Source organism: Capra hircus, chromosome 22, assembly GCF_001704415.2.
Source record: "Capra hircus breed San Clemente chromosome 22, ASM170441v1, whole genome shotgun sequence".
In the NCBI taxonomy this organism is placed as follows: domain Eukaryota; kingdom Metazoa; phylum Chordata; class Mammalia; order Artiodactyla; family Bovidae; genus Capra; species Capra hircus.
The window spans coordinates 34,263,126-34,287,249 of NC_030829.1; the positions used below are offsets into that span (position 1 = coordinate 34,263,126).

The 24,124-nt window shown below is 38.6% G+C and overlaps 1 pseudogene; it reads right to left on the minus strand.

The window, feature by feature from the left end:
- LOC102177671 lies at positions 22,611-22,928 on the minus strand (annotated as a pseudogene).

Consider the following 24,124-nt stretch of genomic DNA (forward strand, 5'->3'; position numbering starts at 1 on the left):
ACCTTTATATGTGTATCATGTACACATAATATTCAAAAGTTTATGACAAAATTTAGAACATACTCAAAAGTGAGATTTCAGTGTATTAAAGAGTAGATTATTTGCCAAATTATCCCTTTAGCATCTGTGGTACTAATATAGACATTAGAAAGAAAATTTGATGTTCCTAAAACTCAATACAAAATTTTTAATGACCTCACAGCTGCTTAGTTTTTGAAGCATAACAGCTGCTTACGTTGGAGTAGAAATAATTCCTGATCATGAACATATTTTATAGAGAATGCCTACCAATGGGTTATTTGTTATTGTTATTACAAATATCAATTTTTCTTTTGAGCTGAGTTGTTTCTTACTTATTATTATTATTATTTTGCTTATTTAAATTGCTTCCCCCCCCCAGCTTTATTGAAGTACAGGTGACATGTAACATTGTGTCAGTTTAAGGTGTGCAGCATGTTTATTTGATACACTTCTATATTGTAGAGTGATCACTGCTGTAACGTGAGCCAACACCTCCATTATATAATTCACATAATTGCTGTTTTGTATTTTGTGGTGAGAACATTTAAGAACTACCCTCTTAGACACTTTGAAGTTGATAATACAGTATTATTAACAATAATCACCATGTTGTATATTAGACCCCCAGAACTTAATTGCCTTATAACTGAAAGTTCATGTTCTTTGACACTGCTTATTAAAATTCTGTAGACATTATGTCCCCAAATTAGTTGAGGAAAAAAAGTTCAGATAATTCATTTTGGCCAACATTTATTGAATGACTGCCTTGGATGGGCCAGGAACTGTAAAAGACACTAAAGTTACCTAGAAAGGAGTCCAGTGCTCAATCAGCAAATTAGCAAGTGGAAGAGAAAGATAAGTACACTGCCACTGATAATTCTGTTGCTGCTGCTGCCACTAAGTCGCTTCAGTCGTGTCTGACTCTGTGTGACCCCATAGACGGCAGCCCACCAGGCTCCCCCATCCCTGGGACTCTCCAAGCAAGAACACTGGAGTGGGTTGCCATTTCCTTCTCCAGCGCATGAAAGTGAAAAGTGAAAGTGAAGTCGCTCAGTCGTGTCCGACTCTTAGCAACCCCATGGACTGCAGCCCACCAGGCTCCTCCATCCATGGGATTTTCCAGGCAAGAGTACTGGAGTGGGGTGCCATTGCCTTCTCCAGATAATTCTGTTAGAACTACACTAAAACAGTAGTAGTCAGCTAGAGCTACTGCAACAAAATTTCACAGACTGGATGTTGAAAACCAACAGAAAGTTATTTTCTTACAACTCTGGGGGCTGAAGTCCAAGATTAAGGTGTCGACAGGTTTGATTTTCTCTGAGGCCTCTTTCTTGGGCTTACAGAGGGCCACCTTCTCAGTGTCCTTGTGTGGTCTCTCCTCTGTGCTCACATCCCTGGTGTCTCTTTGTGTGTCCAAATTTCCTCCTCTTACTAGGACATCAGTCAGACAGGATTTGGGCTGGCCCTCACAACCTTGTTTTAACTTAATCCCCTCTTCAAAGGCTCTGTCTCCAAATACTGTCACACTTTGGTACTGGGGGCTAGGGGCTTCAACATAGGAATTTGGAGGGAACAAAATTTAACCCATAACAGGAAGGCAAAATGTTTTTTGGAGCAGTGGACAGAAAACTGTATTATTTCTGGAGTCAAGTTAGTCATATAAGGCTACTTGTATGTAGCATTTGAGGTGACCCTAAAAAGAGAAATCAGATTAGGGTCATATAGGTTAAAAATTGGAGGAAAAGTCAGGATCAAAAGTTGGAAGCAGTATTTTAGAAATTTGTTTGAAAAATGTATCAAAAAACTTGGGAAAGTAGGAAAAAAGTCCCTAACAAATGCCACCTCCTACACAATCATTGTTATTATTTTGTTTAATTTTCTTTCCATCTTTCTTACCTATTTAGTTTTATATACAATTAATGTGCATAGACACATTTAACTTTGGTTTATTTTGTTAAACCATTAACAAAATAACTTGTTATTTTAATTTTAGCTATTCTACATATTGGAGAAGGCAATGGCAACCCACTCTAGTACTCTTGCCTGGAAAATCCCATGGACGGAGGAGCCTGGTGGGCTGCAGTCCATGGGGTCGCTAAGAGTCAGATACGACTGAGCGACTTCACTTTCACACATTGGAGAGGGAAATGGCAACCCACTCCAGTGTTCTTGCCTGGAGAATCCCAGGGACGGGAGCCTGGTGGGCTGCCGTCTATGGGGTTGCACAGAGTTGGACTTGACTGAAGCGACTTAGTAGCAGCAGCAGCAGCATTCTACATATTATATAACTTTTAAAAATTATGTCATAAGCATTCTCCATGTTTTAGTAAACCAATCCTACCATCCCCTTTAGTTGAAATTAAGTAGCTTCTAGTTTTATAAAATATTATGAAGTTTTTGAATTATTGGGTTATTTTCTGTGTTTTGGAGATTTCCTGGCATCCTGTCCCCATGGTGATATTGACAGGGCATATCTTCAGAGATGACATATTTGTTAAATGATTGGATGAAATCAACAGTATTATGACCCCTGACATATATTGACAAATTACCTTCCTATAAGACTACACCAATTTTCATGTCACCAGCAGAGTGTGACAGCACCAGTGTTATGCTCAAATGTCACGGCCACTGTGTCCTTCTCTGATATCCTACAGTAGCCTCCTGCTGTTCAAGATTCTCCGCCCATGTCACCCTCTTTTGTTTCCTTCATGGCACTCAGGGCTGTGTGAAATTATCTCACTCAGTGTGTAATTCTGCACCTTGCTTGTCTCTCCCTTTCCAGAGGATAAACTGCATCATGGTATCCATCTTTGTGTCCCTCCCTCCCTGGCACATTATAGGCATTCATAGATACTAAAGGAGTGAGTTCATTTTGCCACATTCGGTCCTTTTAATTTGATTTTTTTTTTTCAAAATATCTCACCTCATTTGTAACGTATTATCAGTTGTCCATTCCTTTTTGGGAAGTGTTTTTTTTTTTCAATGTAACAAGCATGTTTTTTCATAAACGTGACACAAGAGTTGGATAAATGGTTTACATGAAATGATACTGGCACATGAGTGTATGTTTCTTGGTTCTTTGTCTCATCATAGCAAAGATTTGGAGCAATGGACATTAAAGCCCTCGGCGCGTTACAACTCTCCAGTCTTGGACAAACCGTATTATAGCTCTTAGGCGAATCAGTGTTACAGCTCTATTTTATTTAGAAGATAGCAGGAGAATCTATCCTCGAAGCGTGAGGACATGCCGACCCAAAGACTTGAAGGGAAGAGAGTGGAGGAGCATGTGGGGGAGGGGGAGAGAGAGAGGGAGAGAGAGAGAAAGAGTGCACGTACATGGGAGAGAAAGAGAGAGAGAAAGTGCTTTGGCTCCTCCTTTTATATGTTTTTTCCTCCCCCTGGGCCTGCCCTGTGCTAATTGGGCTTAGCCAGGAGTGCTGTTTGTTCTACCTGAAGTCTTCACTCTGGTCCTCGGACCTTCTTTTGTTCTATTTTCGCGGGCTTTTCCCTTCCTTGTCTTTTAGCCACTGCCATTTTGGACTCCTTTTCCCTATTCTACCTACCTAACATTCCCCCCTCAAGATATGGGAGGCCCAATTCTTTGGGAATAGGGGTGTCGAGGTCTTTCTGGCTACTTCCTGCTGAACTGGGGCGGCGAGGGGTATTGGGCCTCCCCCTCTTGCTAGTCTCAAGCCTCAGAGTCCTTATAGCAGTGTCCATCTAAGGGTGTGTGATATTTTCTGTGGTCGGCTGTAGTTTTATATATTTGTTGAACTGGCACTGCATTTTGTAGCTGGTTGACCTGGGCAGAGACAAAACAGGTTAGACAATTGACAGTACATGGAATAATCATAAGCATCATCAATATAGCATAACAAGGACTAGTAGGGGCATTAGTCATTTTTAAATTCACATCGCCAGGATGCCTCGTCCCTCCTTGTTCAGGGATCAGACCTGTCTTCTGTCTGTTTTGGAGTACAATCTCTGTCAAGCTGTGTTGGCTGTTTAGAGCTATCCTGAGAAATCTTATCCCCAGAAACTAGATTTTGGGGGTGTTCATTAGAATGGCACTCATTGGTAGTCCTGAAGAGGTATCTGAGATCTCCCAGGGGCTCACAGGTGTATTGAGTGTCCTCTTCTGTTTTCATCCACGGCTTGACTTGTGAGTAGTGAATCCAGGTGTCATGTCCTGGTACCTTGATTGCTGTAGGGGTAGAAAGTATTACAGGGTAGGGGCCTTTCCATGTGGGCTGGAGTTGAGCCTTTGGGGACCCATCTTTGCAGACTTTAATTAGGACTTGAGTCCCTGGAGCAGATAGTGGTGACTCCTTAGAATCTTCTGGGTCCTCGTCTATACCCCACAAGCGTATATCCTGTTGGAATTGCCCAGTGGCCATGGTATAGGACTGGAGGGTCTGAACCTCTGAATCTAGGAAGAGGTCATTGACATAAACAAAAGGTCTCCCGTGTAGCATCTCATAAGGACCAAGACCAAGCTGTTCCTTAGGGGCAACACGGGTGCGGAGGAGAGCTATCGGTAAAGCCTCCTTCCACCCCAGGGAGGTCTCCTGGATTATCTTTTTTATAGCTGATTTTAAGAATTGATTGGCTCTTTCTAGTTTTCCCAAAGATTGACGCCTCCAAGCACAATGGAGATAATAAGTAATGCCCAATGCTTTTGAGACCCCTTGGGTGACCTTGGAAGTAAATGATGTCCCATTGTCACTTTGTGATGACCTGGGCAGATCAAATCTTGGAATGATTTCATGAAGCAGTTTTTTTTACCACCTCCTCAGCCTTCTCAGTCCCCATGGGAAAGCCTTCAATCCATCCTGTTTAAGTCAATGCAAATGCAAGTCTTGCCATGAACATGTAACATAAGATATACAGGCCAGCTGGCCTAGAGCTCAGGGTATGGACTCAGTATTTTCCTAAAACACATGTGCCGTGTATATTGAAGATACACGTATCAACCAGAGTGACAGGGAGTAAAAGGGCATGGATGGACGTAAGGAAAATGAAGGCACAAAATACTCCACAAGAAAATGAGCTGGAAAACAGAAGATTATCTGTCACTGCCACTAGGGGAGGGAAGGCATGTGTTTTGTCTCTCAGAGGACACTTGGCACTGTCTGGAGACATTTTTCCTTGAGAGGGGAAACTGCTTGGATATCACTAATGGGAGTCCAAGGTGGCCCCCACATACAGAAACCATAATCTAGAGCAAGAGACAGGCATCAATACCATTTAAAAACTCCTTGGATAACTCAGATAATAGGCAGCCGTGTTTGGGAACCATTGGAATTTTGAAAAAATTGGTTATCAGGTATGCAGTAGCTGAGCAGCCTTTTAAAATCCATTGAGAGCATATAAAGGTATGGATTCTCCTACCCTAACTAATGCTCTCCCTGGCCCCATTTCTTCACCAGTAGGTATGAAGTGAAACAGGGCATTCTTGTTTCCAAGAGCTCCCTGGCCATCTACTCAACGTCTAGAGCTGGGACCTCAGGTGAGTGGATAGATTAGGAGCTCAGGTGGGCAGTGCTACCCATTGCTTCCAGGTGTGTGTTTTTAGGAGAGTCCCTGCTTGATTTTTCCACAGTCAGACTGAGCACTTTATATTGTAGTAACCTAGTACACAAGCCATAGCTTGTTTGAAGTGAGAGGAACCATGTGGCCTGTGTGTTTTCAGGATGGAAGTTTGCTCGCCTGGGTGGCACTGGACTCTGGAGACAGCAGGAAATGAGACCACATTCCTGTTCAAATACCTGTCTGCAAGGCCCGAGAGCTCTGCATTCAGCAGTGAGCTGTCTGGCTCCCTTTCGCTGCATCCGTTGAACACAATAGAACTAGAAGCTTCTGAAAGCACGTGAAAGGTAAGACCCACCTGGGAAATAGCTTGTTCCACTTTACCCCCATCACTCAGCAACAGGTTTCCAACAAAGGATCTAACCCTTTGTGTGCCCCCTGCCCCTGGGTGCCTCTCCCACATATTCTGTGCCTAACGTGGACTTCATTTAGAGATAGCTCTCAAATCTGACTTTACTATTTTACGCTTCCAGACTCCCCACAGAGTTCTCAGTTAGGTTGTGTTAGGCACGTTATCTGGGTCATCAAAGTGCCCGAGCTCACTCCAAGTTTTTAAGCAAAGGTGCCTCCTACCACCTTCAGAATCACCGGGGCTGGGTGGGTGTCAGCAAAGGCTGTTCGCTTGCAGCACCAGCTGCCTCAGGCTATAGGGGTGAAGAAGCTGCACTTTGATACTTCTCGTTGTGGTTTATCGATCCTATTATCATCATCTCTTAGGGAAATCAATGCTTTGGTCTTTCAGTGAACATGTAAATAAAGTGATAAAAAATAAACCAAGGCCAGTTGTTTCCTGATGCAAAAAGGAGAGATGAATTAAGAACATTTATGATGAGCAGCAGAGGGCTGTTTGTGAGCTTGGGAGGATTTAGAAACAGTGAAAATCAGGGCCGTGTTTGGTGATTCAGTGATGCTGGCTGTTCTGTGCTTGGAGGACATCCTTGTCCCAAGTGTGTGGTCTCCTGGTTATTAATGGTGTTGCTTGGAATTTGTGATTGAAACCAACATTGTTCACTCAATTTCCCATCAGTTTTATCTTAGGAAATAAACCTTTGTCTTAACTGAGTTACCTAACTGATAAAAGGAGATACTACTAATCATAATAAGGTTAATAACGAACTATTACTGGAATCTCCTACATGTCTATTCATTTATTCAGTAATATTTTTTTCTGGGTCTGTTCTCTGTATGATTCTAGCCCCTAGGATACACTGTGACCAAGACAGACAGTCCCTTGCCTCTTAGAACCTACCAGTTCAGTTGGAAGACAGAAGGTAAACAAACCAATGCAATATGATGTCAAATACTGATACGTGAAGAATAAGCAGAGTAACATCTTGGCAAGTGAGTGGGGTACAGTTTATGTAGGGAGATCAGGGGAAGTCACTGTGAGATGGTATCTAACAGAGAACTGGCTCAAGTGGAGGAAGGAGCCACTGTGAAAAAATGCAGACCCAACAATAATCTCATTTGGGAACCTGCAAATATACTGGAAAAATCCTAATTTTTGAAAGCAGGAATCCTGGGGTTCTGATCCTGGCCACACTTCTGATTAGCTGTATGACTTTGAGAAGTTAAGCTCGAAAAAGAAAGTATTTTGGTTCAACTTACGGGATGGTTTTGAGACTTGAATGAGAATCAAACATTTGAAACACAGTGGACTAGGATGTGGGAGGGTCTTGGTGAATGTCAGGATGCTGAGGGACATATGGGCAGAAGTTCGACTCAGCTCCTGTCTTTAGAGGGGCTGCTGTACTTCCATTCAGTCTGTCACCGTGTGGTTGAGCACCTCCTGGGCAGTCTCAGGATGCACCAGTGAAGAAGGCAGACAGCATCTGATCCCACGTGTCTCCATTCAGACTGTGTTCTATGATAGCTTAGTGTTTGAGGACTAGACACCTTAGAGCCAACCATGTGGGTACAAGTCTCAGTCCTTCCGCTTAGTATATTTATGAGCTTGACAAGTAGGTTAACATCTCTGCACCTCTATTTCCTCATCTGTAGAATAAGATGATGATAATTAATAATAACAATAATAGTAGTACTTAACTCATAAAATTGTCAGAATGATAAAATAAGTAACATTTGAAATGAGTAATATTTGAAATACATTTAAGGGAATTTCACACACGATACATACTAGAAGAGTATTTCAAAGTTGAAAATAAAAACCTCCTTGTGAATTGTTCTGCGTTGTAGAAGAGGCAGGCTAACCTTTGCTCTGCAGTTATCACCTTATTTGATTATCTTAACAGTTCATTTCACAGATGAGGAAATGGAAATTCAAAATGTTACACATTTTGCCCCAAAATAACACACCTGGTTAGTGTATGAGCTGGAAATGTAAACTAAGTTTGACTCTAAAACCCCCTCTTGACCCTTTTTCCTCTGGGATGGGTTACTGAAGTTCCAGATATGAGCACAGATGGGTTCCTGGCCTGAGAAGATTTAAAGTGGAGGGGAAGAGCCACGAAAGGGTTACAAGACATGCACAGGGTCTCATAGCTCATGAGGAATCCAGATCCAGAATCCCCACCTCTAAGTCTGGAGCAGCTTTGCTGTTCCATTTGTAGAATTGAATGCAGTAAGCATTTATTAAATGATTCTGTGTACTAAAAGATAAAAGAGCAAAATAATTCCCGATGTATTCAGGTAACCAGAAAAGATGGTACTCTCCAGGGAATATTAAGGAGAGTCTCCTGGTTTGGGAAACTTAAGGGAAGTCTTTTTGTAGATAAACTTTTTATTTGGGCATAATTTTTTAATAGATTTACAAAAACAGTCATGAGGATAATACACTGGTTCCTACAGAGCTTTAATTCAGTTTCCTGTAAAATGGTAACATCTGACCCATCTACAGTTAACTTTACTACATTAATATTAGCTAACCTACAGGCTTAATTAGGATTTCACCACTTTTTCTGCTAATATCTTTTACCTGGGATCCACTCCAAGATACCAAAGTGAACTTAGGAAGATCCTCCTTTTGACTTAAGAAATCTTAACTTGTACCCCTATTTGTAACTGTTGCTTTCTGGTAAAAATATATTGCATCTTATTTAATGGTTTTCTCTTTTTGTTCTGAAAGAAGGAGCTGGGCGCTTCAGAATTTTGAATGGCACAGTCGTTCCACAGATTTGTTTCCCTCATAAGAGAAAAAAGGATCAATCAATAGAATAGGAAATTTCTAAATTTATTTGAAACAGCCAGAGTCATATATTTAATGGACAAGGAAAAAACCTGCCTAGATTTCCTCTTTTTAAATTTATTGATCTGTCACCCCAAAGACAAAAAAGTGTATCTATCTATAATGTATTAATTGACCCCCCCCAAGACAGATTTCACTTTTAGTTTTAAAGCACACCTCGTGAAGTTATCCTATTCTGTGAGTGTATGTGTTTCTCAAAGTGGGAGTTATTCTAAGGAGGATAAAATAATATCAGAGACACAGATGTATAGAACAGTCTTTGGACTCTGTGGGAGAGGTACAGGGTGGGATGATTTGGGAGAATGGCATTGAAACATGTATAATGTCATATATGAAACGAATTGCCAGTCCAGGTTCAATGCATGATATAGGATGCTTGGGGCTGGTGCATTGGGACGACCCAGAGGGATGGTACGGGGAAGGGGGGGCCGTTCAGGATGGGGAACACATGTATACCTGTGGTGGATTCATGTTGATGTATGGCAAAACCAATATAATATTGTAAAGTAATTAGCCTCCAATTAAATAAATTTATATTTTAAAAAATCATGACAAATTCAAACCAGGAGGAAAAATCTACAGAAATAATAAACCATTAAAACGTCAAAAAAAAAAAAAAACAAAAAGCAGAGAAAGCAAATGAAAGTGGTCTTTATGAGTTTCACGTTCATTTTTATTACATAACTTTGCCTGAAAGCTTGGTTAAATTAAATGTATAATGTGATCCTGGTGTATTTGCATTCATGCAATAGCTTTTTAGTTTGTTTTTAACAGAGGTCTTCCTGACCTTGGAGGTTTAGAAAATTTGCTTTCACACGGTCGAATGGCTTGGGTGTATTTCTCTGATATATTAGGCAAAAATGTGTTGGTCTTCTCACCAGTGTGATGCCCTTCCTCTTTTGTAACCTCTTGTGTATTTGTGTCAACAAAATAAATTATGACCCTTTAGGAAGAAAAGTACAATACAAAGCAACTTTATTCGCACCTAAGCTTCTGGGTGTTTTCTTTGAGGTAAGAAGCTCAGGGGAGAGGTTACCATTTGATAATTCATGCAGACTTCTCCGGACTCAGACATTTTTCATGGCACTCTTAGGTCTTCCAGTGCTGCTTCAGTAGGTACCCAGCCATTGTTTATCTGTACAGGTTAAATTCTTTTTGTCCAGTAGGGACTGAGAGTGATACTCACCTGCACTAGTAAGGATCGTGAAGGTAGACTTTTATTCTAACTTGGAAGGTTGTTTTGAGAAGTAAAATGAAGATGACCAGACAAACCAGAAATCATCAACCAAATCACCACTGCTTGATGATTTCCCTTCCCTTTAGTGAATTCATCACTTGTCACAGTTTATACTCTGAAGCCTGACATAGAGATTCCCGACAATACAACCTGAGAGTTTCCATATCTTTGAGGACTGTTGCTGTTCAGTTGCTGAGTCTCACCTGACTCTTTGTGACCTCATGGATTGCAGCACTCAAAGTTTGCTCAAACTCATGTTATGTGTTCAGTGAGTCAGTGATGCCATTCAACCATCTCATCCTGTGCCTCCCCCTTCTCCTTTTGTCTTCCATCTTTTCCAGCATCAGGGTCTTTTCCAATGAGTTGACTCTTCCCATCAGGTGACCAAAGCATTGGAACTTCAGCTTCAGTCCTTCCCATGTATATTCAAGGTTGATTTTCTTTAGGATTGACTGGTTTGATCTCCTTGCTATCCAAGGGACTCTCAAGAGTCTTCTCCAGCACCAGAAATCAAAAGCATCAGTTCTTTGGTGCTCAGCCTTCTTTTTAGTCCAACTCTCCCATCCGTTGGACCATAAACTTGGACCAAGTTCTTTCCATCCTCCAAGAGTCAGTTCAGATGATTCTGTTAATTCTCTCCTTTCACCTCTCCTAAAAAGAATTCTTTATGATACAAACATGCATTCTCCGTGGGAACAGTATTAATCTCAGGGGAGTAAAAATTGGTTCATAGTTGGAGGGGGCTAAAAGAAAAATCTTACTGTCTTTGTGTATAACATACAGATACACAGAGTATATAAACAGATAATCAGTACATTTGCCTATTAATTAATGGGGGAGACAATTAAGAAAAAATTGATATGTAAAAAGGTTCCCAGGAGGACGATAAGGAAAAAGAAGTTGAAAACACTGGTTATAGGCTAACCCTTGAGTATTCATTGTTTCCAAAACCAGGAATCATTTCTCTAGCAGGTGTCCTCTTAGGTAAACAGAACAAGAGATGCCGATAAAACATAATATTGGCCCGATATTGCAATTAGGCAGTGCTCCATCCTCTAATCTTCCCATCGCCATGGCAGAAAGAAAGCTTTTGATGTTATCTTGTCCAGGGGCTTTGTCTGCCCTTTTGCACTTTCTGATTTACAAAATCATCAGTAAATTTGTCATTGTGTTTAAAGATTCCAAGTTAACTGAAGTTTATGTGTTGTTATACCTGGACTTATCAGACAAAATGGAAAAATAGAGATGTTCTGTAACAATTGTGGGGAGCAACCAAAGGAACAAGCAGAAATGACAGAAAAATTGTTGTGTAAATGTGAAAGCCACAAGAAATGAGAGGGACTTTGCTTGGCTATAAAGAGTCACTTTGAAGCCTACTGTCCCTGATGCACCTCCCTGAAGGGTTGGAAAACATGAAATAGTTTTCAGCCATTCTTTCAGCCAGGGGTATCTGTGTGACAGATCTGATAGAAAGTCGCTGGTGGTAAGGATGGAAGTTCTGGGGAAATTTTTGCTCTTGTGTCTTTCCCTTTTATTCTGTCTTTGAATGCAAGTATAATGTCAGAATCTGGCAGCCACCTTGTAATATAATTATGAAGCAGCAAATATAAGGCCAAAACCCTAGCATGCTGTGGATGACAGAATGGAAAGAGAGGAAGAGACAGAGTTTCTGGTCACCTCATTGAATACTGAGACCAGTGTCAGCAGCTGCCCTACTGTTCCCTGGAATACCATGTGTCTATCCTGCCTAAGCCACTCTTAATTGGGTTTTCTATTACTTGTAGCTAAACATGTTCCTATAATTCCTTATTTAGGAGATAATATCAGATGATGAAGAAGAAAAGAGGCACATTTTTCTGCCTTGCCCTCCAAATATAAGTGATTTTTAATCCTTCAGATTATTTCTATAACATCAGGCCTCTGCAAACTTAGCTCATTAATATTCCTTGACAAGGGGTTATTACATGTCTTACATTTCAACATAGATTACAAGTTGTGGAAAGTGGAAAGCGAAGACTTTATAGAAAGTTTTCTGATCATCTCTCCCACAGATTGTATTCTGCATAGTTGGAACCTCGGTATCCTCAAGCCTCTGAGATAACCAGCCTATGGCCTTGTCCATCCTGCTAGCAAAGAGAAACTTTCCACCCTCACTACCCTTTTCTGTGCATTCTGTGCTTACTTCTCAGGAAAACAGAATCTCAGAGGGACAAAAAGATACAGAAGGAACACACACTTTTGCAGGGTCATGCAGAGCACTTTAATTCCTCCTAATCTCATTTTAAGTCCTGGCCACTCCATTAAGGTTTCACTTTTGCTTAATTGAAAGTCTCTTTGAAGGGCTGATACTCCCCTTCCTCTATATGGAAGAGCAACATTCTAACACTAACAGAAAAACTGCCAAGAATTTTAAAATAGCTTTTTGTCCCCAGTTGTATAAATAAATACTTCAGAATTACCGAGATTTAGCCTCAGTTACGATAGTTTGATTCGTATTAAAGTTCTGTTTTTATTATTAATATGATTTATTTAATAGGTTCATGGATGAGAAGACTGCAAAGATTTTAGGGTCTTTTTTTGTGTGTCACAAGTAAATTGGAAACAAAAGAAAATAAAAAGGAAGAAAATAAAACTATGATACTATTATCTAGAGATGATATTTGGGGGCAAAATTTTGCTTTATCTATGTATATACATACATATATATGGATTTATATAGATAGAAAAAGGAATGGGAAAATTATGCATACATATATGTATATTATATGCATAAAGATTTCAATCTTTACTTAATGTATGTTGCTTCCATTTTTGCATTTCACTCACTCAACATCTTTTTTTAATGATTGCATAAGTTTTCATTATATAAAAACCTAATGTATATTTTAAAGGGTCAATTATTAGATAAATGTTCTATTTTTATCAGTATAAATATTGCTAGAAGGAATACTTCTTACAGTAAGTCTCTGGCATACTTTAGGGTCACTTCAAATAAATTTGCTTAGATTTCATAGCAAATTAAAATAGAGAACTAATCAGAATAAACTATTATTTTATTCTGTACTCAACCATATAAAGAGATTATTATACTTTCCAGAGTTTGTCGTTCTTTACTGAGGTCATCAGTCCAATTCCGAATGATCAGAATATAAATATATTTGTGTTCTTGAACTTTTAGACCCCTTTAGGTAAAACCAATCTTTTCTCAATAAGTTTAATGATCTTAACCAACCAAGAAACCATATTGCTTGATGATGAAGTGACTTAAGTTTCTGGTGAGATTTGGCAAATTTAAATGATGAGAGCTTCATTTTTCTAGGCAGTTTGATCATCAGGGTTGTCAGCACAAAATAGATGCTTTTCTGAGTTAATGTTATTTTTATGTCTGTTAGGCAGTAATAAGTTTTACATAATTAGTTTATAACTCATTTCATATTCATCAAGTTATTAATGAGAGAAATAATCCTGAATTTGGCAGCAAAACAGTAATAATGTCACATGTAACAGACCAAGAGAGGAAAAATTGTGGTTAAGCTGATCTTTTGATAAGTAGCATTGCTTTTTTTGTTGTTCAGTTTGAGACCCAGAATCATATTTATATTGTAGTTCTTCCTTATAATTAAAATGGGGCTTCCCGGATGGTACAATGAGTGGTAAAGAATCTGCCTGACCATGCAGGAAACTTAAAAGACAAGAGTTTGGTCCCTGGGTTGGGAAGACCCTCTGGAGTAGGAAATGGGAACCTGCTCCAATAATCTTGCCAAGAAAATTCCTTGAACAGAGGAAACTGGAAGGCTCCATGAGGTTGCAAAGAGTCAGACACAACTGACACACCAGCACACATATAATTAAAATAAAAATCCGTTGTCATTGCGGTAAAAATGAATGCAGAAAAATATAAAGCAGAAAATAAATATTAACCAAAATTTTACCTCTCAAGAAGTAATCGATAATACAGTATATTTCCTTCAAGTCATTTTTCTGTGCCTACTGAAAGATGAAAGTATATATGTTATTTTTTATTCATCATTATATTAAAACAGTTGTCCCATGTTATTAAAAATTCTTCAAAAACACCATCAGAGTAGCTGTGTAACATCCCAGGGGCAAATATGTGATAGTTTAATCAAATTTTTGTTGAGAGATATTTTTGGTAATATTTTACTACCAAGAATAATTCTATGATGAATATCTACAAACTTCTTTGTCAAAATATTAATACCAAACTACTACTATCATAGGGTAGATTTCCTAAAATGAAATTACTAGATCAGAGACTATTAACTTTTCTAAGCTTTGGCAATATATTGCTAGATTGCTTTTCAGGAAATAATTCACATTCCCACTAATCAGGATAAGAGTACCTGTCTCAACATACCCAAGTCAGCATTGCTGTTGTTTTTTATTTTAACTAATGAACAAAGCAATTTTTTTGCATCAATAATAAGTATATAAATATTTCCATAAGTGTATCAATTATTTGTGTTTCTTCTGTGAAATATAAATTCATGTCCTTCTGAGAACGAAAGAGTTGACTGTAGTAGTCACAGTGGGAGGGGTACTGAAAAACATTTCCTTGAGGGTCATTGAAGTTAATTTTATTATAAATTATACATGTACTCTGCTATATCAAGAACTCCAATACTACTTATTTCAGTTGTATAACAATTTTAAATATTAAAAAAGAAAACCAAATAGTTCTGAGAAAAATTATGGATAATTTATATTTTCAGTAAATCTTTAAAAGGCCAGGTGGCTGTGGACCCGTCCACTCCCCTCCACCCCATTAGGCTTCTTTCTGGCCTAGTTGTGAGAACTGAGATAATTAACCACAAATCTGCCAACTAATAATTTTTCTTGAAAATCTGGTGCACAATTCACAAATGCTATCTAAATTCTTATAAGACTGCTGGAGCAAGTTGGTCACCAGGCCCCAAGACCAGCTCACTTATCCATAAGTTCACAGTCTGACTTGATGATTTGTTGGCTTTACTAATGGTGTTAATTTCGTTATCATTACTTACCATTCATCAAAACTGACCATGCTGACTGAGAGCTTTACCAAATGGCCCAACAAGAACTTGTGTTAATGTCCTTTCCAACCTCTGTTACCTTGATGGGCTCAGAAAACAACTCAGATAGAACAAGGACCCAAAGTCACTATTGCATTTATGCATTTGCTCATTCAGTCCCTTACACAGTTCTTCCCCAGGGGGACTGGATATTGTGTGACCTTGGCCCTTTCGATTTTACGTAGAGGGGTCCACATCAGCCTCCACTTTATCACTTGGAGGTAAAGTGGATAAAATTAAAAGTACCATATTTTTTTTCCCTCTTATGACCTTTTTTTACAGCATAGACTTCTTCTTTTTACTAAAAAAACTAAGCAATATAAAAAAATACCAAAAATTTTCTTGAGTATTTTTAGTTTTGTCTTTTCTAGATTTTCCTATAATAATAATATTAGAAGAAATTATAAAAAATACTAACTTCTGAAAACACACTCCTTAAGATTGCCCTAATGATTGCACTGTAAAGTCACTGGTCTCCGTGTCCCCTGGATGCCCATTTGTCTGAAAGGCAACCCAGACATGTATATTGGGGAAGGGAACTGGACAGGGAGCAGAGTGGTGGTGGGAAAACCTTAATCACAAATTCATGACAAAAATGTAAGATGGTAATGTTTCAAACAGAGTAGTGAATCATTTATACTGTAAAACCGTGGTGGTAACTGTCTGTCTTCAGTTCTTCTTATGGAATTTGTCCATCTGTTTCCACATATTATTTAGTTCTGCATTTAAATGATCTGATACAAGTATCTAGTCCTGGATAAGATTTCTCCCTTTTAAATGAAGTTCCACTAGGTTATTAATAGCTCTTGATTCTCCAAACTCCTCTAGTTTACAGGAGAAATAATTTAGTGAAAACTCATTTGGGTTGTGTAGCTTTGTTAATGTAAGTGAGTAATGTGTATTGATTCTTCATGGTGTAAAAATGTTATTCATTTTGTGCAAGAAAGTCGGTTAAAGAATTATTAATGACACAGTAATTGCTTTAAAAAATATGCCTTAATTAAAATGGTAAATTCTTTATTACGTCTTTATTTTAATTAGATGTACAGAAAGACAATAATTTTTACAAGGAACCTCATGTAAAATAAAATGATCTCATTTTAAAGCGTTTCAAAAACTCAGTAGTGGTGCTCTCTAGAGAGGCGGTCGAGAACTTCCTAAAGTAAAACTACTGTGACTCCACGTCTGATCAAAATTAAAGGTGTCATTCTGACTAAAATTAATAATCTTAAATAGAGTATTTTACACTTTCCCTCCATACCAAGAAGTTTCTGCTTCTACTTTTTAACTGAAATTCCATTTCTTAAAAGTATTTTTAAAGGTTTGTATACAGAGTAAAGTAAGTCAGAAAGAAAAGACAAATATCATATATTAATGCATATATATGGAATCTAGAAAGATAGTACTGATGATCCTACTTGCAGGGCACCAAAGGAGACACAGACATTTTGGACACAGTCAGGGAAAGAGAGAGTGGGATGATATGAGAGAATTGCATAGAAACATATACATTACCATATGTAAGATAGCTAGCTGGGGGGAGTTTGATGTAGGACACAAGAAACCCAAAGCTAGTGCTCTGTGACAGCCTAGACGGGTAAGATAGGGAAGGCAGTGGCAGGGAAGTTCAGGAGGGGGGAACATATTATGACTAATGCCAGTTCATGTTGATGTACAGCAAAGCCCATCACACTATTGTAATTATTCTCTAACTATATATATATATATATATATATATATATAAGAAATGCTCAAGAAAGACAAGGAGGAAACAGGCTTATTTTTATGGAAATTATATATCAACTAGATTCAGCTTGTTTTTGCAGTTGCACTTTGCTCTATTTCTTCAATTTGCAAGACAGTGCTTTTCAGTGATTTGTCTGGAGTTGTATCTATAGAAAAACCACAACCAAAATCAATAACTGCCTTCTATCTACCATGTCACTCTGTTCTACTTGCTTTTCTGTCTTTAATTTGTATGCGTAATTATCCGAGGCAATGCTCCCTTGTGCATAATGATCACTAACTTGGAAAAGGTCTATGTGGATGGGGGATGGGGGTGCTGCTGGTTAACATTTGAGTGTAAATTGGGGCCAGGTACTAGATTGGGATCTCTCATGATTGTTAATTAATCCTTGTGTGTGTGTGCGTGTGTGTGTGTAAGAGAGCTCAACTGTGTCCAGCTTTTTGTGAGCTCCTAGACTATAGCCTACCAGGCTCCTCTATCCTTGGAATTTTCCAGGCAAAAACACTAAAGTAGGTTGCCATTTCCTTCTCCAGATCTTCCTAACCCAGGGATTGAGCCCACATCTCTGGTATCTCGTGCACTGGCAGGCGGATTCTTTACCACTGCACCACCTGGGAAGCCCCAATTAATTCTTATAACAACCAACACTGAGAAAATATGATTTCCATTTCACAGAGAAAGGAAAGGAAGTTTGAGAGCTGCAATCATTTTGATCATTTAAACCAAAGGTCTAAAAACTATGGCCCATGGGCAGTCTCCACCTTGCCATCAAATTTTATAAATAGAGCTTTATTGGAACAGGGAGACAGCTATTTTTCTTATAACGACAGAGTTGAGTAGTCTAGGGAGAGAGATTGTCTGGCCTGAAATTGTCAAACCTGAAATACTTACTATCTAGCTGTTAGGAGGAAGAGTTTGAAGATCCCTGGTCTAACCCAGAACTGCTCACACAATTGGATCTGCTCCCATTCATCAGACCCCATTGTGTAACATTGTTTAAAATTATATATCCTCTTTTCCAAGCATACTCTTCCAACGTCATACATTTTTCTCTTCTTTAATTTGAATACTTAATATAGGAGTCTTTTTCCTATGAGCAACATTTCCTCTCCTTTCTGAATGAGCTGAGACGACATGCCTCTAGCCTGTCTCTCTCATAGCTATCATTAATTTAACTCTGCTCAGGTTATTTTAACTCAGCTTAGCATTTTCCGAAATGCTTTAGCTAGTAAGAGGATTCTTATAGCCAAGTATTGCTTCACGCTGCTCTTCATATAATCTGAATTTCTTTTTAAAGTTTCCCAGAGGAGAATGGTTATCTCACTGCTGGGGAAAGAGTCACAGGCATTTACAGTTCAGAAAAGCCAGCAGCTGCCATGTAATAAAAATCAGATCAAAGGAGCACCATGCCCAGCCATAGAGCCTATATTTTTTTGTATGTAAAGAAAGAAAGAATTGGTTGATAGGGAGGGGTTTTCCCCACCTTAAGACACTTTAGTTGATAGATCATATAATGCCAATTACAGCATCTTTGCTCACAGACACTGCTTGTCATGCAGCAAAAGCTGCCCCACTCCACCTTCACGTTCCGCAGGCTCAGTTAGGTAGACTGAATTTTTAGGTCCCCTACAGAGGAGGCCCAGACTGCCTTACATTCGTAGACCCTGTGAGGTTTTACATCGAAGTTCTCATTTGTCAAAAAGTGGTCAAAGGTAGTAAAAGGTGGAAGCATTCTAAGATGGTCATGAACAGGTTAATGGAATACTGAAAACAGAATACTGGAGTGGGTAGCCTTTCCCTCTTGCAGGGGATCTTCCCAAACCAGGGATCAAACCCAGGTTTCCTGCATTGCAGGCAGGTTCTTTACCAGCTGAGTCACAAGGGAAGCCCTGTGCTGTAAAACCATATGCAAACTCAATAATATTGTGGAAGACAATGCAGCGACGATAAGACATGAAGGTTCTTACATGTGTATATTTAATGTTGTTTATGATTTTAAAGTTTTAAAAATAAATACATCAAGTTTATACAGAAAATAGCATTTGATGATATATACCATGATATTAAGAGTGATTATCTTTGGGTGATAAAGACATGACTGATTCTAATTTTTTTTTAATTCTTTGCTATATTTTTCCAGAAACTATGTGTTATTTTTGCACTTCCCTAGTGGCTCAGATGGTAAAGAATCTGTCTGCAATGCAGGAGACCTGGAATTTTCCCTGGGTTGGGAAGATCCTCTGGAGGAGGACATAGTAACCCACTCTAGTATTCTAAATGCCTGGAGAATCCCCATGGACAGAGGAGCCTGGTGGGATACAGTCCATGTGGTCACAGAGAGTCTGACAGGACTGAGCAACTAAGCACAGCACAGCACATGTATTACTTGCATAATCATAAGATGTTTCTTTTCATGAGATAAAAAGGACAACTAGGAATGTTATGACAAACAGGAGAGGAAAACAAATGCTCCCTCTCCTAAATAAACTTGAAGAGTTTTGGTAAATATGTGATGTACCATTGAGTTTGGGAAAAAAAAAAAAAAAAAACAATCTTAGAAGCAGATTGCTTTTGCTGAGATGTGTTAAGAGAAAGGGTTTAAGGTTGTTTCCTCTGGGTATTATAGAAGCATTAGGATAAACATTTTATATATATATATATATTCTTTTAGTAAAAAATATACTATACTATCACTAATTGCTGAGTTACTCACTTTGGAGGTCCTTAGAGTTCCCCAAGCTGTCCATGGACTGTGTTCTTTCTTGTTTGCAAGACTTCTGCCCTCAGTCAGGACCGTCTTATTACCCTTCTCTCCCTGGACCACCTAAAAAGTTGCCTCTTTTCTGTATCCCTCATAACCCTTTTCCCTACCTCTTATTTCCCACTAACTGGCATTCCTTCCTGGTCCTGTACTATTTCTATAACCATTTCTGGATTCGATTATATTTCCTTGTGTTTTTTTGTTTGTTTTTGTTTTTGCTTTCTCTTTTCTTTTCTACCACATTGAGGGCAAAACCCAACTTAATCATTGTCACTTTTCCAGTGCTGAGAGGAAGTATTTGAATGGCCTGTAATTACCAAATAGCTCTGCTCAGCAATATTTTATTTCCATGGGTCTGCCAGCCCAGCTCTTAGATGTGTTTCACCTTCTTCCTCTTCTGTCAGAACTTTTATTTATTATTTATTTTTTATTTTTCTAATTTTTAAAGAAAATTATTTTATTTATTTTTTTTAATTTTTTTTTATTTTTTAAATTTTAAAATCTTTAATTTTAGAAATGACCCAGATTCATGGCTGGAAGTGGAGGGTGTGGTGGACCAAGAGCCCCACTAGAGTAAACTTGCCTAAAGTGTCACCTTTTACCAGTTTTTTAAGTAATATATTGCTACAATGTTTGTTAAAACTAAGATGAATAGATGCTAGAGAAAATAATAGGAACTTTGCAACTGAAACTTTAATCTTTGTCCCCAAGACTCATAGGGAAAATAATCAAATGATGTTTCCATTTTGCCCTTGTCCTCCTCCATAAGCTGTATTGATCATACCCTATGTTCATTCTCACTTCCCAAGCACTGTTTTGGGGGACTTTGCTCTACCCTAACGTAAGCAGGGTCTTTCAAAATTTAATCACCCTGGACTCTTACCTACTCTCCTCCCTGCTAATCTGAAAAACCTGAACAATTTATTTGAGGATTTTGTTGAGATGTTCTTCTTTGTGGCCTCGTAAAAATGTGTAGTCTCTCTAGGGACTAAATTTTAATGCATAGCTATAAAACCAAAATTATTTATTGTTTCTCCTTTCTTCTGTATCCTTATTTCTTTGGTCTGCTTGATCTGCTAAAGATTTAATACAGTGTGTTAAAAGCTCCACTGAGGAGTATTTACTGTAAATAAACTGATTAAGCTGGGCAAGGCCTTTAGTCAAGGAGGAGTTAGAGAAAAAGGATGCACTTGGCCCTTTGGGCACCTCAGTGATCCTCAAAGATGTTAAGAAGTGTAGTAAAATGGGAGGTTAGGAGAGACAAGGATAGGTGAGGGAAGAAAGTCTTGATGAAGAAAGTCACATTGACCTGTTTGTGGAACACCTGCTATTCTTTGGCTTCTCAAAGTAATGCTAGCATCTTATTCCTCATCAGCACAAGAAGCAAAATAGTGATTTATAGACTGTTAATCAGCCAGGCTGAGGCCTTATTAAATTGTCTTGGTTCTTTGCTGTCTGGTGAAATAGATTATCCACTGTATTTATTTTCTGTCATTTATCAGACACCAACTACAAAACTTTCCTGGCTCTTGGAGCCCAAACTGAAGTGAAATCAGAAGTAATGCCCAACAAAAACAGTCATCTTGAGAAGTAAAACATACTTTGTCCCTTTTTCCATAAGTTCTGTCTGTTTAATGTGCTTAAGTAATGAGTATTTTAGAGGGGGATGAATTAGGAACTCTTTGTGTAGAGAGTAGGAGATTACATTTCCATAGTGGATTCCCCATATTTTACCTTGAACAGAAGAAAGAGGAAGATTTATAAGTTTGTAACCTCTTGCAAACAATATCCTTCATGAGACATGAAACATTTTTATTATCTACTCTTCCTTTGGAACCTCAATCCAATGTAATTTTCATGGACAACTAAATTAAGAATAATATAATGGTAATAATTACATATATGCCAGCATGTTTGAAGTATTATATATAAATTGGCATTTTTAATACTCAGTAGCATTATTACAATTTTACTTATGAAGAAAGTGAGGCAAAGGGATATTTGTCCAAGATTAAACAGCTTGTAAGTATCAGAGCCAGGATTTGAACCCAGGCAGTTTGCTGTAGACCATCAGGCTACCCCATTTCTTAAATGACTGTTAAGTGTTGCATGTCTCTGTGATCTTCAGGCAAAGTTCAGTTCAAGAGGTAGTTACTGAGATTCTATCGTGTAGAGGGCACTGGGCTAACTTCTTTGGCATTACTTTTTCTCTGGGAGAAATAAATCCATCTCTTAGTTTAAACTGGTTAGAGTTTAGTAGAGTGATTAAGACAAACATGCACATTGTACCTACAATGTAGAAAGACATTCGTGGTGAAAGAACAAGCAAAACACTACGACAATAAAGGCAGAACGAGTTGCGATGGTCTCTAGTAAAATTCAGTGACTGTGTTCTGTCCTTGCTTATCAGTTATAGATCCTTTTGTTGTGTTTTTCAATGTCCAGTATAAAGAAACAAAGACTTTATTCTCAACTCTTATGCCTCAGAACTGAGCTTAATCCATCTGAAGTGTGTTACTCTTAATTGCAATGCTTATGTTGACTGTAAGGTTTGTAAAACACGCTTTAGTACTGGCATGATATCACAAAACAAGGCAAATGTGGAAGACAGTGATAGCTCATAAATTGCACCTTATTTATTTACTTTAGCTCTTTTTCTTAACATCATTATTTCTCTTTGACTCTGCCTTGCTCTGAGTCTTTGATTTCCCAGAGTATAAGAGTGTCGTGTGCTTTCTGGTGTTTTGAGACAAGCTCAGTTTGTCTTTGCTCTGCAGGGCCTTAAATATTTCTGACAGTTTCCAAACCTTAGCACAATTCAAAGTGTTATGGGAGGACACATGTCGGACTCTTGCTGTGATTATTGTCATAGAGGAAGGGCTCAATTATATTTTTGTTTTTAAAAAAACAATAGTCAGTTTTATTAAGGAAAATTATATATGATTTACTTTTCACCAGTCTGTTCTGGCACGCTTCTAATGACAGTCAGAATCACCTGGATCAGTGACGGCCAGTGTGCGTACTCTGTAGTATTTTCCACATGCTGTGCCCAGTTCAACATTATTGCCACTGTAGTGATGGACACCAGTTTTGGCCAACATGGCATAATACTCTCTATCAGAGTTCCTCAAGACTGGGCAGTTGTTGGCGAGTACAACCAGTTTTGCTTCGCCTTGGCTGCTCATTTTCAGAGTCTGCTTGTACCCCAGCACATACTTTCCACTTTTCATAAGCAGTTGGAGCCTAGAGTTGACTGACTCCAGTGACTTTTTTATTTTCTTTGTGGCCACCATCATCCTGCCTTAGGTGAGGGACACCCCGAACCAAGAGCAGCCTCCAAGATGTCCGAGGAGTGAGAAAGGCATGCTCAATTATTATTGGTTGTTATTGCTGGTTTGTTTTTTTTTTTTGTAATTTCTGTCAGACTTCAAACCTCAGAAACCATTTCTGTCACACCCTCCTGAGTTGAATTCTGTGACAAGAGCAGAGAAAGTGTGTCTGGCAAAGAAAGTCATGTAACACAAAGTTGGGAAACTGTAGGTCATTTTGGTCAAGTCCAAATTGTCAAATTTGGTAGAGATACACGGGTGGGCTAATTGTGGATCCATGCATTCATGCCTGCATGCTGTGTCGCTTCCGTCATGTCCAACTCTTTGTGACCCTGTGGACCGTAGCCTGCCAGGCTTCTCTGTCTGTCCATGGGATTCTCCAGGCAAGAAGTGTGAGTAGGTCACCATGCATTCTTCCAGGATGTCTTCCCGACCCAGGGACTGAACCTGTGTCTCCTGAATTGGCAGGTGGGTTCTTTAGCACTGAGTCACTTGGGAAAGCCCAGTGGTGAATATGGACTTGTAAAATAAACACAAGCGTTCGACTGCATTTTGTGACTTTTAACATTTGAGTTCTTACAACTGAGACAAATAGGCAGACCTGTCCTCTGAGAATGATGTGAAAAGTGTGATTCTTTAAAATAATAGGCTTGCCGGGAAGTTAAAAAGCAATGGAATTATGTTTGAATTTTGAATCTACTTTGTCTTTGTATCTTATTCCAGACATTCTTACCTGATTCCATAGCTTGCCCGGCACTAATAAGTATCTAAATCAGTTTCACTATGAATTTGGGTAAAACATCATTAGCTGCGTCTGGAATGGGTTAAATGTGTAACATATTTCATAATTAAAGTTAAGTTATTTTTAGATTATTTGCTGTTTTGGATTATTTACCCCTCTGCTTTCAGTTATTGCAAAAGGAAAATCAAGATTTGACTTACTATTCATAAAATTCTGAGTTTATCTTCAGGATGTTCATCCCCTAAAGTATACAAGTGGTATGAATAATTCCAATGCATATGTCAGCTTCTATGTGGTGTTCTAGGATGCATACATTCAATATGAACTGTGTTGGGATTCTGTTTTCCCTGGCTCAAGGCAAATATGTTCTTTGAAATGTAGATATGTATAATTAAATATGACTACTAGATTATGCGAA